We start from the raw sequence: 16,461 nt of genomic DNA, 5'->3' as shown, positions 1-16,461 counted from the left end.
CCGTATACTCCAGCACCAGGTCATTACTGACAACCAGCCCGTATACTGCAGCACCAGCTCACTACTGACAACCAGCCCGTATACTGCAGCACCAGTTCATTACTGACAACCAGCCCGTATACTGCAGCACCAGATCATTACTGACAACCAGCCCGTATACTGCAGCACCAGCTCACTACTGACAACCAGCCCGTATACTGCAGCACCAGATCATTACTGACAACCAACCCGTATACTGCAGCACCAGTTCATTACTGACAACCAGCCCGTATACTGCAGCACCAGCTCATTACTGACAACCAGCCCGTATACTGCAGCACCAGCTCACTACTGACAAACAGCCCGTATACTGCAGCACCAGCTCATTACTGACAACCAGCCCGTATACTGCAGCACCAGCTCATTACTGACAACCAGCCCGTATACTCCAGCACCAGCTCATTACTGACAACCAGCCCGTATACTGCAGCACCAGCTCATTACTGACAACCAGCCCGTATACTGCAGCACCAGCTCATTACTGACAACCAGCCCGTATACTGCAGCACCAGATCATTACTGACAACCAGCCCGTATACTCCAGCACCAGCTCATTACTGACAACCAGCCCGTATACTGCAGCACCAGCTCATTACTGACAACCAGCCCGTATACTCCAGCACCAGCTCATTACTGACAACCAGCCCGTATACTGCAGCACCAGCTCATTACTGACAACCAGCCCGTATACTGCAGCACCAGCTCATTACTGACAACCAGCCCGTATAATCCAGCACCAGCTCATTACTGACAACCAGCCCGTATACTGCAGCACCAGCTCATTACTGACAACCCGCCCGTATACTGCAGCACCAGATCATTACTGACAACCAGCCCGTATACTCCAGCACCAGCTCATTACTGACAACCAGCCCGTATACTGCAGCACCAGCTCACTACTGACAACCAGCCCGTATACTGCAGCACCAGCTCATTACTGACAACCAGCCCGTATACTCCAGCACCAGCTCATTACTGACAACCAGCCCGTATACTCCAGCACCAGCTCATTACTGACAACCAGCCCGTATACTGCAGCACCAGCTCACTACTGACAACCAGCCCGTATACTGCAGCACCAGCTCATTACTGACAACCAGCCCGTATACTGCAGCACCAGATCATTACTGACAACCAGCCCGTATACTCCAGCACCAGCTCACTACTGACAACCAGCCCGTATACTGCAGCACCAGTTCATTACTGACAACCAGCCCGTATACTGCAGCACCAGATCATTACTGACAACCAGCCCGTATACTGCAGCACCAGATCATTACTGACAACCAGCCCATATACAGCAGCACCAGTTCATTACTGACAACCAACCCGTATACTGCAGCACCAGATCATTACTGACAACCAGCCCGTATACTGCAGCACCAGCTCACTACTGACAACCAACCCGTATACTGCAGCACCAGCTCATTACTGACAACCAGCCCGTATACTGCAGCACCAGCTCATTACTGACAACCAGCCCGTATACTGCAGCACCAGCTCATTACTGACAACCAGCCCGTATACTGCAGCACCAGTTCATTACTGACAACCAGCCCGTATACTGCAGCACCAGCTCACTACTGACAACCAACCCGTATACTGCAGCACCAGCTCATTACTGACAACCAGCCCGTATACTGCAGCACCAGCTCATTACTGACAACCAGCCCGTATACTGCAGCACCAGATCATTACTGACAACCAGCCCGTATACTGCAGCACCAGCTCATTACTGACAACCAGCCCGTATACTGCAGCACCAGTTCATTACTGACAACCAGCCCGTATACTCCAGCACCAGCTCATTACTGACAACCAGCCCGTATACTGCAGCACCAGCTCACTACTGACAACCAGCCCGTATACTGCAGCACCAGCTCATTACTGACAACCAGCCCGTATACTGCAGCACCAGCTCATTACTGACAACCAGCCCGTATACTGCAGCACCAGATCATTACTGACAACCAGCCCGTATACTGCAGCACCAGCTCACTACTGACAACCAACCCGTATACTGCAGCACCAGCTCATTACTGACAACCAGCCCGTATACTGCAGCACCAGCTCATTACTGACAACCAGCCCGTATACTGCAGCACCAGATCATTACTGACAACCAGCCCGTATACTGCAGCACCAGCTCACTACTGACAACCAGCCCGTATACTGCAGCACCAGTTCATTACTGACAACCAACCCGTATACTGCAGCACCAGATCATTACTGACAACCAGCCCGTATACTGCAGCACCAGCTCACTACTGACAACCAGCCCGTATACTCCAGCACCAGCTCATTACTGACAACCAGCCCGTATACTGCAGCACCAGCTCATTACTGACAACCAGCCCGTATACTGCAGCACCAGCTCATTACTGACAACCAACCCGTATACTGCAGCACCAGCTCATTACTGACAACCAGCCCGTATACTGCAGCACCAGCTCATTACTGACAACCAGCCCGTATACTGCAGCACCAGTTCATTACTGACAACCAGCCCGTATACTGCAGCACCAGCTCATTACTGACAACCAGCCCTTATACTGCAGCACCAGCTCATTACTGACAACCAGCCCGTATAATCCAGCACCAGCTCATTACTGACAACCAGCCCGTATACTGCAGCACCAGCTCATTACTGACAACCAGCCCGTATACTGCAGCACCAGTTCATTACTGACAACCAGCCCGTATACTGCAGCACCAGCTCATTACTGACAACCAGCCCTTATACTGCAGCACCAGCTCATTACTGACAACCAGCCCGTATAATCCAGCACCAGCTCATTACTGACAACCAGCCCGTATAATCCAGCACCAGCTCATTACTGACAACCAGCCCGTATACTGCAGCACCAGTTCATTACTGACAACCAGCCCGTATAATCCAGCACCAGCTCATTACTGACAACCAGCCCGTATACTGCAGCACCAGATCATTACTGACAACCAACCCGTATACTGCAGCACCAGCGCATTACTGACAACCAGCCCGTATACTGCAGCACCAGCTCATTACTGACAACCAACCCGTATACTGCAGCACCAGCTCATTACTGACAACCAGCCCGTATACTGCAGCACCAGATCATTACTGACAACCAACCCGTATACTCCAGCACCAGCTCACTACTGACAACCAGCCCGTATACTGCAGCACCAGTTCATTACTGACAACCAGCCCGTATACTGCAGCACCAGATCATTACTGACAACCAGCCCGTATACTCCAGCACCAGCTCACTACTGACAACCAGCCCGTATACTGCAGCACCAGTTCATTACTGACAACCAGCCCGTATACTGCAGCACCAGCTCACTACTGACAACCAACCCGTATACTGCAGCACCAGCTCATTACTGACAACCAGCCCGTATACTGCAGCACCAGCTCATTACTGACAACCAGCCCGTATACTGTAGCACCAGCTCCTTACTGACAACCAGCCCGTATACTCCAGCACCAGCTCACTACTGACAACCAGCCCGTATACTGCAGCACCAGCGCATTACTGACAACCAGCCCGTATACTGCAGCACCAGCGCATTACTGACAACCAGCCCGTATACTGCAGCACCAGCTCATTACTGACAACCAGCCTGTATACTGCAGCACCAGCGCATTACTGACAACCAGCCCGTATACTGCAGCACCAGCGCATTACTGACAACCAGCCCGTATACTGCAGCACCAGCGCATTACTGACAACCAGCCCGTATACTCCAGCACCAGCTCATTACTGACAACCAGCCCGTATACTCCAGCACCAGCTCATTACTGACAACCAGCCTGTATACTGCAGCACCAGCGCATTACTGACAACCAGCCCGTATACTGCAGCACCAGCGCATTACTGACAACCAGCCCGTATACTGCAGCACCAGCGCATTACTGACAACCAGCCCGTATACTGCAGCACCAGCGCATTACTGACAACCAGCCCGTATACTGCAGCACCAGCGCATTACTGACAACCAGCCCGTATACTGCAGCACCAGCGCATTACTGACAACCAGCCCGTATACTGCAGCACCAGCGCATTACTGACAACCAACCCGTATACTGCAGCACCAGCTCATTACTGACAACCAGCCCGTATACTGCAGCACCAGCGCATTACTGACAACCAGCCCGTATACTGCAGCACCAGCGCATTACTGACAACCAGCCCGTATACTGCAGCACCAGCTCATTACTGACAACCAGCCCGTATACTGCAGCACCAGCGCATTACTGACAACCAGCCCGTATACTGCAGCACCAGCTCATTACTGACAACCAGCCCGTATACTGCAGCACCAGCTCACTACTGACAACCAGCCCGTATACTCCAGCACCAGCTCATTACTGACAACCAGCCCGTATACTGCAGCACCAGCACATTACTGACAACCAGCCCGTATACTGCAGCACCAGCACATTACTGACAACCAGCCCGTATACTGCAGCACCAGCGCATTACTGACAACCAGCCCGTATACTGCAGCACCAGCTCATTACTGACAACCAGCCCGTATACTGCAGCACCAGCTCACTACTGACAACCAGCCCGTATACTGCAGCACCAGCTCATTACTGACAACCAGCCCGTATACTGCAGCACCAGCTCATTACTGACAACCAGCCCGTATACTCCAGCACCAGCTCATTACTGACAACCAGCCCGTATACTCCAGCACCAGCGCATTACTGACAACCAGCCCGTATATGTTGTGAGAGGTTGTCAGCACTTTTCCTTTCTGCTCCTAGAGTCTCATTTCCAATATCCACGACTGCAGGAATCGTTCCTCCGCTCGGATTCTTCAGATTCTGGGACTTTCGCCAAAATTCACATCTGATAAATCTCCTTTCCGCGGTTATTAGTCGCCATTTATGGCTCCAAAGTCCGAGCTCCGGACTGAATGTATAATCCGGAGATTCCAGGAGATGCCTGAAAGATCAGCGCAAAAGTCACAGCCGGCGACGGCATAAAGCGTCAGCGCAGCCCTGAGTGACTCCGCAGCGATGGAGCCCGGACCCCAGGGTTACCTGCCCCTGCACCCCTGCACCATTATCCCTCGTCCTTCCTCCACCCCGGTATCAACCCCTTATCCCTCACACAGATTGTGTAGTAAGAACATACTGATGTCATTCTATTTTGTATTTCACCTTCCAGCTCTTTTATACTTTTTGTTTTTTGCTGAAATTCAACATAAAATGTAAAAAATGAGATTACGGTACATTGTTATATAGTTTACATGTTATTTTTAAGGAGGAATATAGAAAAACATTGTGTGCAGCACGGCTCCCCCTGGTGGAGGAGTATAGAAAAACATTGTGTGCAGCATGGCTCCCCCGGTGGAGAAGTGTAGAACAACCATTGTGTGCAGCACGGCTCCCCCTGGTAGAAAAAAATTGTGTGCAGCACAGCTCCCCCTGGTGGAGGAGTATAGAAAAACATTGTGTGCAGCACGGCTCCCCCTGGTGGAGGAATATAGAAAAACATTGTGTGCAGCACGGCTCCCCCTGGTGGAGGAGTATAGAAAAACATTGTGTGCAGCACGGCTCCTCCTGGTGGAGGAGTATAGAAAAACATTGTGTGCAGCATGGCTTCCCCTGGTGGAGGAGTATAGAAAAACATTGTGTGCAGCACGGCTCCCCCTGGTGGAGGAGTATAGAAAAACATTGTGTGCAGCACGGCTCCCCCTGGTGGAGGAGTATAGAAAAACATTGTGTGCAGCACGGCTCCCCCTGGTAGAGGAGTATAGAACAACATTGTGTGCAGCACGGCTCCCCCTAGTGGAGGAGTATAGAAAAACATTGTGTGCAGCACGGCTCCCCCTGGTGGAGGAGTATAGAAAAACATTGTGTGCAGCACGGCTCCCCCTGGTGGAGAAGTATAGAAAAACATTGTGTGCAGCATGGCTCCCCCTGGTGGAGAAGTGTAGAACAAGCATTGTGTGCAGCACGGCTTCCCCTGGTGGAGGAATATAGAAAAACATTGTGTGCAGCACGGCTCCCCCGGTGGAGGAGAATAGAAAAACATTGTGTGCAGTACGGCTCCCCCTGGTGGAGGAGTATAGAAAAACATTGCGTGCAGCACGGCTCCCCCTGGTGGACGGGTATAGAAAAACATTGTGTGCAGCACAGCTCCCCCTGGTGAAGGAGTATAGAAAAACATTGTATGCAGCACAGATCCCCCTGGTGGAGGAATATACTAAAACATTTTGTGCAGCACGGCTCCCCCTGGTGGAGGAGTATAGAAAAACATTGTGTGCAGCACAGATCCCCCTGGTTGAGGAGTATAGGAAAACATTGTTTGCAGCATGGCTCCCCCTGTTGGAGAAGTGTAGAACAACCATTGTGTGCAGCACAGCTCCCCCTGGTGGAGGAGTATAGAAAAACATTGTGTGCAGCACAGATCCCCCTGGTGGAGGAGTATAGGAAAACATTGTTTGCAGCATGGCTCCCCCTGTTGGAGAAGTGTAGAACAACCATTGTGTGCAGCACGGCTCCCCCTGGTGGAGGAGTATAGAAAAACATTGTGTGCAGCATGGCTCCCCCTGGTGGAGAAGTGTAGAACAACCATTGTGTGCAGCACGGCTCCCCCTGGTGGAGGAGTATAGAACAACATTGTGTGCAGCACTGCTCCCCCTGGTGGAGGAGTATAGAAAAACATTGTGTGCAGCACGGATCCCCCTGGTGGAGGAGTATAGAAAAACATTGTGTGCAGCATGGCTCCCCCGGTGGAGAAGTGTAGAACAACCATTGTGTGCAGCACGGCTCCCCCTGGTAGAAAAAAATTGTGTGCAGCACAGCTCCCCCTGGTGGAGGAGTATAGAAAAACATTGTGTGCAGCACGGCTCCCCCTGGTGGAGGAATATAGAAAAACATTGTGTGCAGCACGGCTCCCCCTGGTGGAGGAGTATAGAAAAACATTGTGTGCAGCACGGCTCCTCCTGGTGGAGGAGTATAGAAAAACATTGTGTGCAGCATGGCTTCCCCTGGTGGAGGAGTATAGAAAAACATTGTGTGCAGCATGGCTTCCCCTGGTGGAGGAGTATAGAAAAACATTGTGTGCAGCATGGCTTCCCCTGGTGGAGGAGTATAGAAAAACATTGTGTGCAGCACGGCTCCCCCTGGTGGAGGAGTATAGAAAAACATTGTGTGCAGCACGGCTCCCCCTGGTGGAGGAGTATAGAAAAACATTGTGTGCAGCACGGCTCCCCCTGGTGGAGGAGTATAGAACAACATTGTGTGCAGCACGGCTCCCCCTAGTGGAGGAGTATAGAAAAACATTGTGTGCAGCACGGCTCCCTCTGGTGGAGGAGTATAGAAAAACATTGTGTGCAGCACGGCTCCCCCTGGTGGAGAAGTATAGAAAAACATTGTGTGCAGCACGGCTCCCTCTGGTGGAGAAGTGTAGAACAAGCATTGTGTGCAGCACGGCTCCCCCTGGTGGAGGAATATAGAAAAACATTGTGTGCAGCACGGCTCCCCCTGGTGGAGGAGAATAGAAAAACATTGTGTGCAGTACGGCTCCCCCTGGTGGAGGAGTATAGAAAAACATTGCGTGCAGCACGGCTCCCCCTGGTGGACGAGTATAGAAAAACATTGTGTGCAGCACAGCTCCCCCTGGTGGAGGAGTATAGAAAAACATTGTGTGCAGCACGGCTCCCCCTAGTGGAGGAGTATAGAAAAACATTGTGTGCAGCACGGCTCCCCCTGGTGGAGGAGTATAGAAAAACATTGTGTGCAGCACGGCTCCCCCTGGTGGAGAAGTATAGAAAAACATTGTGTGCAGCACGGCTCCCTCTGGTGGAGAAGTGTAGAACAAGCATTGTGTGCAGCACGGCTCCCCCTGGTGGAGGAATATAGAAAAACATTGTGTGCAGCACGGCTCCCCCTGGTGGAGGAGAATAGAAAAACATTGTGTGCAGTACGGCTCCCCCTGGTGGAGGAGTATAGAAAAACATTGTGTGCAGCACGGCTCCCCCTGGTGAAGGAGTATAGAAAAACATTGTGTGCAGCACAGCTCCCCCTGGTGGAGGAGTATAGAAAAACATTGTGTGCAGCACGGCTCCCTCTGGTGGAGAAGTGTAGAACAACCATTGTGTGCAGCACGGCTCCCCCTGGTGGAGGAGTATAGAAAAACATTGTGTGCAGCACAGCTCCCCCTGGTGGAGAAGTATAGAAAAACATTGTGTGCAGCACGGCTCCCTCTGGTGGAGAAGTGTAGAACAACCATTGTGTGCAGCACGGCTCCCTCTGGTGGAGAAATATAGAAAAACATTGTGTGCAGCACGGCTCCCCCTGGTGGAGGAGTATAGTAAAACATTGTGTGCAGCACGGCTCCCCCTGGTGGAGGAGTATAGGAAAACATTGTGTGTAGCATGGCTCCCCCTGTTGGAGAAGTGTAGAACAACCATTGTGTGCAGCACAGCTCCCCCTGGTGGAGGAGTAAAGAAAAACATTGTGTGCAGCACGGCTCCCCCTGGTGGAGGAGTATAGAAAAACATTGTGTGCAGCATGGCTCCCCCTGGTGGAGAAGTGTAGAACAACCATTGTGTGCAGCACGGCTCCCCCTGGTGGAGGAGTATAGAACAACATTGTGTGCAGCACTGCTCCCCCTGGTGGAGGAGTATAGAAAAACATTGTGTGCAGCACGGATCCCCCTGGTGGAGGAGTATAGAAAAACATTGTGTGCAGCATGGCTCCCCCGGTGGAGAAGTGTAGAACAACCATTGTGTGCAGCACGGCTCCCCCTGGTAGAAAAAAATTGTGTGCAGCACAGCTCCCCCTGGTGGAGGAGTATAGAAAAACATTGTGTGCAGCATGGCTCCCCCGGTGGAGAAGTGTAGAACAACCATTGTGTGCAGCACGGCTCCCCCTGGTAGAAAAACATTGTGTGCAGCATGGCTCCCCCTGGTGGAGATGTGTAGAACAACCATTGTGTGCAGCACAGCTCCCCCTGGTGGAGGAGAATAGAAAAACATTGTGTGCAGCACGGCTCCCCCTGGTGGAGGAGTATTGAAAAACATTGTGTGCAGCACATCTCCCCCTGGTGTAGGAGTATAGAACAAGCATTTTGTGCAGCACGGCTCCCCCTGGTGGAGGAGTATAGAAAACCATTGTGTGCAGCACGGCTCCCCCTGGTGGAGGAGTATAGAAAAACATTGTGTGCAACACGGCTCCCCCTGGTGGAGGAGTATAGAAAAACATTGTGTGCAGCACAGCTCCCCCTGGTGGAGGAGTATAGAAAACATTGTGTGCAGCACAGCTCCCCCTGGTGGAGGAGTATAGAAAAACATTGTGTGCAGCACAGCTCCCCCTGGTGGAGGAGTATAGAAAAACATTCTGTGCAGCACGGCTCTCCCTGGTGGAGGAGTATAGAAAAACATTGTGTGCAGCACGGCTCCCCCTGGTGGAGAAGTGTAGAACAACCTTTGTGTGCAGCACAGCTCCCCCTGGTGGAGGAGTATAGAAAAAAATTGTGTGCCGCACGGCTCCCCCTGGTGAAGGAGTATAGAAAACCATTGTGTGCAGCACGGCTCCCCCTGGTGGAGGAGTATAGAAAACCATTGTGTGCAGCACGGCTCCCCCTGGTGGAGGAGTATAGAAAAACATTGTGTGCAGCACAGCTCCCCCTGGTGGAGGAGTATAGAAAAACATTGTGTGCAGCACAGCTCCCCCTGGTGGAGTATAGAAAAACATTGTGTGCAGCACAGCTCCCCCTGGTGGAGGAGTATAGAAAAACATTGTGTGCAGTACGGCTCCCCCTGGTGGAGTAGTATAGAAAAACATTGTGTGCAGCACGGCTCCCCCTGGTGGAGAAGTGTAGAACAACCTTTGTGTGCAGCACAGCTCCCCCTGGTGGAGGAGTATAGAAAAACATTGTGTGCAGCACGGCTCCCCCTGGTGGAGGAGTATAGAAAAACATTGTGTGCAGCACAGCTCCCCCTGGTGGAGGAGTATAGAAAAACATTGTGTGCAGCACGGCTCCCCCTGGTGGAGGAGTATAGAAAAACATTGTGTGCAGCACGGCTCCCCCTGGTGGAGAAGTGTAGAACAACCTTTGTGTGCAGCACAGCTCCCCCTGGTGGAGGAGTATAGAAAAAAATTGTGTGCAGCACGGCTCCCCCTGGTGAAGGAGTATAGAAAAACATTGTGTGCAGCACAGCTCCCCCTGGTGGAGGAGTACAGAAAAACATTGTGTGCAGCACAGCTCCCCCTGGTGGAGAAGTGTAGAAAAATATTGTGTGCAGCACGGCTCCCCCTGGTGGAGGAGTATAGAAAAACATTTTGTGCAGCACGGCTCCCCCTGGTAGAAGAGTATAGAAAAACATTGTGTGCAGCACATCTCCCCCTGGTGGAGGAGTATAGAAAAGCATTGTGTGCAGCACAGCTCCCCCTGGTGGAGGAGTATAGAAAAACATTGTGTGCAGCACGGCTCCCCCTGGCGGAGAAGTGTAGAACAACCATTGTGTGCAGCAAGACTCCCCCTGGTGGAGGAGAATAGAAAAACATTGTGTGCAGCACATCTCCCCCTGGTGGAGGAGTAAAGAGCAAGCATTGTGTGCAGCACGGCTCCCCCTGGTGGAGGAGTGTAGAACAAGCATTGTGTGCAGCACGGCTCCCCCTGGTGGAGGAGTATAGAAAAACATTGTGGTGTAGCACGGCTTCCCCTGGTGGAGGAGTATAGAAAAACATTGTGTGCAGCACAGCTCCCCCTGGTGGAGGAGTATAGAAAAGCATTGTGTGCAGCACAGCTCCATCTGGTGGAGGAGAATAGAGCAAGCATTGTGTGCAGCACGGCTCCCACTGGTGGAGGAGTATAGAGCAAGCATTGTGTGCAGCACGGCTCCCCCTGGTGGAGGAGAATAGAGCAAGCATTGTGTGCAGCACGGCTCCCACTGGTGGAGGAGTATAGAAAAACATTGTGTGCAGCACGGCTCCCCCTGGTGGAGGAGTATAGAAAAACATTGTGTGTAGCACAGCTCCATCTGGTGGTGGAGTATAGGAAAACATTGTGTGCAGCACGGCTCCCCCTGGTGGTGGAGTATAGAAAAACATTGTGTGCAGCACGGCTCCCCCTGGTGAAGTAGTATAGAAAAACATTGTGTGCAGCACGGCTCCCCCTGGTGGAGGAGTGTAGAACAACCATTGTGTGCAGCACGGCTCCCCCTGGTGGAGGAGTATAGAAAAACATTCTGTGCAGCACGGCTCCCCCTGGTGGAGGAGTATAGAAAAACATTGTGTGCAGCACAGCTCCCCCTGGTGGAGGAGTATAGAAAAAACATTGTGTGCAGCACAGCTCCCCCTGGTGGAGGAGTATAGAAAAACATTGTGTGCAGCACGGCTTCCCCTGGTGGAGGAGTATAGAAAAACATTGTGTCCAGCACAGCTCCCCCTGGTGGAGGAGTATAGAAAAATTATTGTGTGCAGCACAGCTCCCCCTGGTGGAGGAGTATAGAAAAACATTGTGTGCAGCATGGCTCCCCCTGGTGGACGAGTATAGAAAAACATTGTGTGCAGCACATCTCCCCCTGGTGGACGAGTATAGAGCAAGCATTTTGTGCAGCACGGATCCCCCTGGTGAAGGACTATAGAAAAACATTGTGTGCAGCACGGCTCCCCCTGGTGGAGGAGTATAGAAAAACATTGTGTGCAGCACGGCTCCCCCTGGTGGAGAAGTATAGAAAAACATTGTGTGCAGCACGGCTCCCTCTGGTGCAGAAGTGTAGAACAACCATTGTGTGCAGCACAGCTCCCCCTGGTGGAGGAGAATAGAACAACCATTGTGTGCAGCACGGCTCCCTCTGGTGGAGGAGTATAGAAAAACATTGTGTGCAGCATGGCTCCCCCTGTTGGAGAAGTGTAGAACAACCATTGTGTGCAGCATGGCTCCCCCTGGTGGAGGAGTATAGAAAAACATTGTGTGCAGCATATCTCCCCCTGGTGGACGAGTATAGAAAAACATTGTGTGCAGCACGGCTCCCCCTGGTGGAGGAGTATAGAAAAACATTGTGTGCAGCACGGCTCCCCCTGGTGGAGAAGTATAGAAAAACATTGTGTGCAGCACGGCTCCCTCTGGTGGAGAAGTGTAGAACAACCATTGTGTGCAGCACAGCTCCCCCTGGTGGAGGAGAATAGAACAACCATTGTGTGCAGCACGGCTCCCCCTGGTGGAGGAGTATAGAAAAACATTGTGTGCAGCATGGCTCCCCCTGTTGGAGAAGTGTAGAACAACCATTGTGTGCAGCACGGCTCCCCCTGGTGGAGGAGTATAAAAAAACATTGTATGCAGCACGGCTCCCCCTGGTGGAGGAGTATAGAAAAACATTGTGTGCAGCACGTCTCCCCCTGGTGGAGGAGTATAGAAAAACATTGTGTGCAGCATGGCTCCCCCTGTTGGAGAAGTGTAGAACAACCATTGTGTGCAGCACGGCTCCCCCTGGTGGAGGAGTAAAGAAAAACATTGTGTGCAGCACAGCTCCCCCTGGTGGAAGAGTATAGAAAAACATTGTGTGCAGCATGGCTCCCCCTGGTGGAGAAGTGTAGAACAACCATTGTGTGCAGCACGGCTCCCCCTGGTGGAGGAGTATAGAAAAACATTGTGTAGCACGGCTCCCCCTGGTGGAGGAGTATAGAAAAACATTGTGTGCAGCATGGCTCCCCCTGGTGGAGATGTGTAGAACAACCATTGTGTGCAGCACGGCTCCCCCTGGTGGAGGAGAATAGAAAAACATTGTGTGCAGCACGGCTCCCCCTGGTGGAGGAGTATAGAAAAACATTGTGTGCAGCACAGCTCCCCCTGGTGGAGGAGTATAGAAAAACATTTTGTGCAGCACGGCTCCCCTGGTGGAGGAGTATAGAAAAACATTGTGTGCAGCACAGCTCCCCCTGGTGGAGAAGTGTAGAACAACCATTGTGTGCAGCACGGCTCCCCCTGGTGGAGGAGTATAGAAAAACATTGTGTGCAGCACAGCTCCCCCTGGTGGAGGAGTGTAGAACAACCATTGTGTGCAGCACGGCTTCCCCTGGTGAAGGAGTATATAAAAACATTGTGTGCAGCACGGCTCCCCCTGGTGGAGGAGTATAGAAAAACATTGTGTGCAGCACGGCTCCCCCTGGTGGAGGAGTGTAGAACAAGCATTGTGTGCAGCACGGCTCCCTCTGGTGGAGGAGTATAGAAAAACATTGTGTGCAGCACGGCTCCCTCTGGTGGAGGAGTATAGAAAAACATTGTGTGCAGCATGGCTCCCCCTGTTGGAGAAGTGTAGAACAACCATTGTGTGCAGCATGGCTCCCCCTGGTGGAGGAGTATAGAAAAACATTGTGTGCAGCATGGCTCCCCCTGGTGGACGAGTATAGAGCAAGCATTGTGTGCAGCACGGATCCCCCTGGTGAAGGAGTATAGAAAAACATTGTGTGCAGCACGGCTCCCCCTGGTGGAGGAGTATAGAAAAACATTGTGTGCAGCACGGCTCCCCCTGGTGGAGAAGTATAGAAAAACATTGTGTGCAGCACGGCTCCCTCTGGTGGAGAAGTGTAGAACAACCATTGTGTGCAGCACAGCTCCCCCTGGTGGAGGAGAATAGAACAACCATTGTGTGCAGCACGGCTCCCCCTGGTGGAGGAGTATAGAAAAACATTGTGTGCAGCATGGCTCCCCCTGTTGGAGAAGTGTAGAACAACCATTGTGTGCAGCACGGCTCCCCCTGGTGGAGGAGTATAAAAAAACATTGTATGCAGCACGGCTCCCCCTGGTGGAGGAGTATAGAAAAACATTGTGTGCAGCACGTGTCCCCCTGGTGGAGGAGTATAGAAAAACATTGTGTGCAGCATGGCTCCCCCTGTTGGAGAAGTGTAGAACAACCATTGTGTGCAGCACGGCTCCCCCTGGTGGCGGAGTAAAGAAAAACATTGTGTGCAGCACAGCTCCCCCTGGTGGAAGAGTATAGAAGAACATTGTGTGCAGCATGGCTCCCCCTGGTGGAGAAGTGTAGAACAACCATTGTGTGCAACACGGCTCCCCCTGGTGGAGGAGTATAGAAAAACATTGTGTAGCACGGCTCCCCCTGGTGGAGGAGTATAGAAAAACATTGTGTGCAGCATGGCTCCCCCTGGTGGAGATGTGTAGAACAACCATTGTGTGCAGCACGGCTCCCCCTGGTGGAGGAGAATAGAAAAACATTGTGTGCAGCACGGCTCCCCCTGGTGGAGGAGTATAGAAAAACATTGTGTGCAGCACAGCTCCCCCTGGTGGAGGAGTATAGAAAAACATTTTGTGCAGCACGGCTCCCCTGGTGGAGGAGTATAGAAAAACATTGTGTGCAGCACAGCTCCCCCTGGTGGAGAAGTGTAGAACAACCATTGTGTGCAGCACGGCTCCCCCTGGTGGAGGAGTATAGAAAAACATTGTGTGCAGCACAGCTCCCCCTGGTGGAGGAGTGTAGAACAACCATTGTGTGCAGCACGGCTCCCCCTGGTGGAGGAGTATAGAAAAACATTGTGTGCAGCACGGCTCCCTCTGGTGGAGGAGTATAGAAAAGCATTGTGTGCAGCACAGCTCCCCCTGGTGGAGGAGAATAGAGCAAGCATTGTGTGCAGCACGGTCCCCCCTGGTGGAGGAGTATAGAAAAACATTGTGTGCAGCACGGCTCCCCCTGGTGGAGGAGTATAGAAAAACATTGTGTGCAGCACAGCTCCCCCTGGTGGAGGAGTGTAGAACAAGCATTGTGTGCAGCACGGCTCCCTCTGGTGGAGGAGTATAGAAAAACATTGTGTGCAGCACGGCTCCCTCTGGTGGAGGAGTATAGAAAAGCATTGTGTGCAGCACAGCTCCCCCTGGTGGAGGAGAATAGAGCAAGCATTGTGTGCAGCACGGTCCCCCCTGGTGGAGGAGTATAGAAAAACATTGTGTGCAGCACGGCTCCCCCTGGTGGAGGAGTATTGAAAAACATTGTGTGCAGCACATCTCCCCCTGGTGTAGGAGTATAGAACAAGCATTTTGTGCAGCACGGCTCCCCCCTGGTGGAGGAGTATAGAAAACCATTGTGTGCAGCACGGCTCCCCCTGGTGGAGGAGTATAGAAAAACATTGTGTGCAACACGGCTCCCCCTGGTGGAGGAGTATAGAAAAACATTGTGTGCAGCACAGCTCCCCCTGGTGGAGGAGTATAGAAAAACATTGTGTGCGGCACGGCTCCCCCTGGTGGAGGAGTATAGAAAAACATTGTGTGCGTACAGCTCCCCCTGGTGGAGTATAGAAAAACATTGTGTGCAGCACAGGTCCCCCTGGTGGAGGAGTAAAGAAAAACATTGTGTGCAGCACAGCTCCCCCTGGTGGAGTAGTATAGAAAAACATTGTGTGCAGCACGGCTCCCCCTGGTGGAGGAGTATAGAAAAACCATTGTGTGCAGCACGGCTCCCCCTGGTGGAGGAGTATAGAAAAACATTGTGTGTAGCACGGCTCCCCCTGGTGGAAGAGTATAGAACAACCATTGTGTGTGTACAGCTCCCCCTGGTGGAGGAATATAGAATAGCCATTGTGTGTAGCACGGCTCCCCCTGGTGGAGGAATATAGAACAACTATTGTGTGTGGTACAGCTCCCCCTGGTGGAGGAGTATAAAACAACCATTGTGTGCGTACATCTCCCCCTGGTGGAGGAATATGGAATAGCCATTGTGTGGAGCACGGCTCCCCCTGGTGGAGGAATATAGAACAACCATTGTGTGTGGTACAGCTCCACCTGGTGGAGGAATATAGAATAGCCATTGTGTGCAGCACGGCTCCCCCTGGTGGAGGAATATAGAACAACCATTGTGTGTAGCACAGCTCCCCCTGGTGGAGGAGTGTAGCACAACCATTGTGTGCGGTACAGCTCCCCCTGGTGGAGGAATATAGAAAAACATTGTGTGCAGTACGGCTTCCCCTGGTGGAGGAGTATAGAAAAACATTGTGTGCAGCACGGCTCCCCCTGGTGGAGGAGTATAGAAAAACATTGTGTGCAGCACGGCTCCCCCTGGTGGAGAAGTGTAGAACAACCATTGTGTGCAGCACAGCTCCCCCTGGTGGAGGAATGTAGAAAAACATTGTGTGCAGCACACTTCCCCCTGGTGGAGGAATATACAACAACCCTTTTGTGTAGCACACCTCCCCCTGGTGGAGGAGTGTAGCACAACCATTGTGTGTGGTACAGCTCCCCCTGGTGGAGGAATATAGAAAAACATTGTGTGCAGCACGGCTCCCCCTGGTGGAGAAGTGGAGAACAACCATTGTGTGCAGCACGGCTCCCCCTGGTGGAGTATAGAAAAACATTGTGTGCAGGACGGCTCCCCCTGGTGGAGGAGTATATAACAACCATTGTGTGCAGCATGGCTCCCCCTGGTGGAGAAGTGTAGAACAACCATTGTGTGCAGCACGGCTCC

This window comes from Dendrobates tinctorius, unplaced genomic scaffold (genome assembly GCF_039654945.1).
Source record: "Dendrobates tinctorius isolate UK_male_01 unplaced genomic scaffold, ASM3965494v1 ptg000297l, whole genome shotgun sequence".
In the NCBI taxonomy this organism is placed as follows: domain Eukaryota; kingdom Metazoa; phylum Chordata; class Amphibia; order Anura; family Dendrobatidae; genus Dendrobates; species Dendrobates tinctorius.
Note: the sequence above shows the minus strand (reverse complement) of the source record.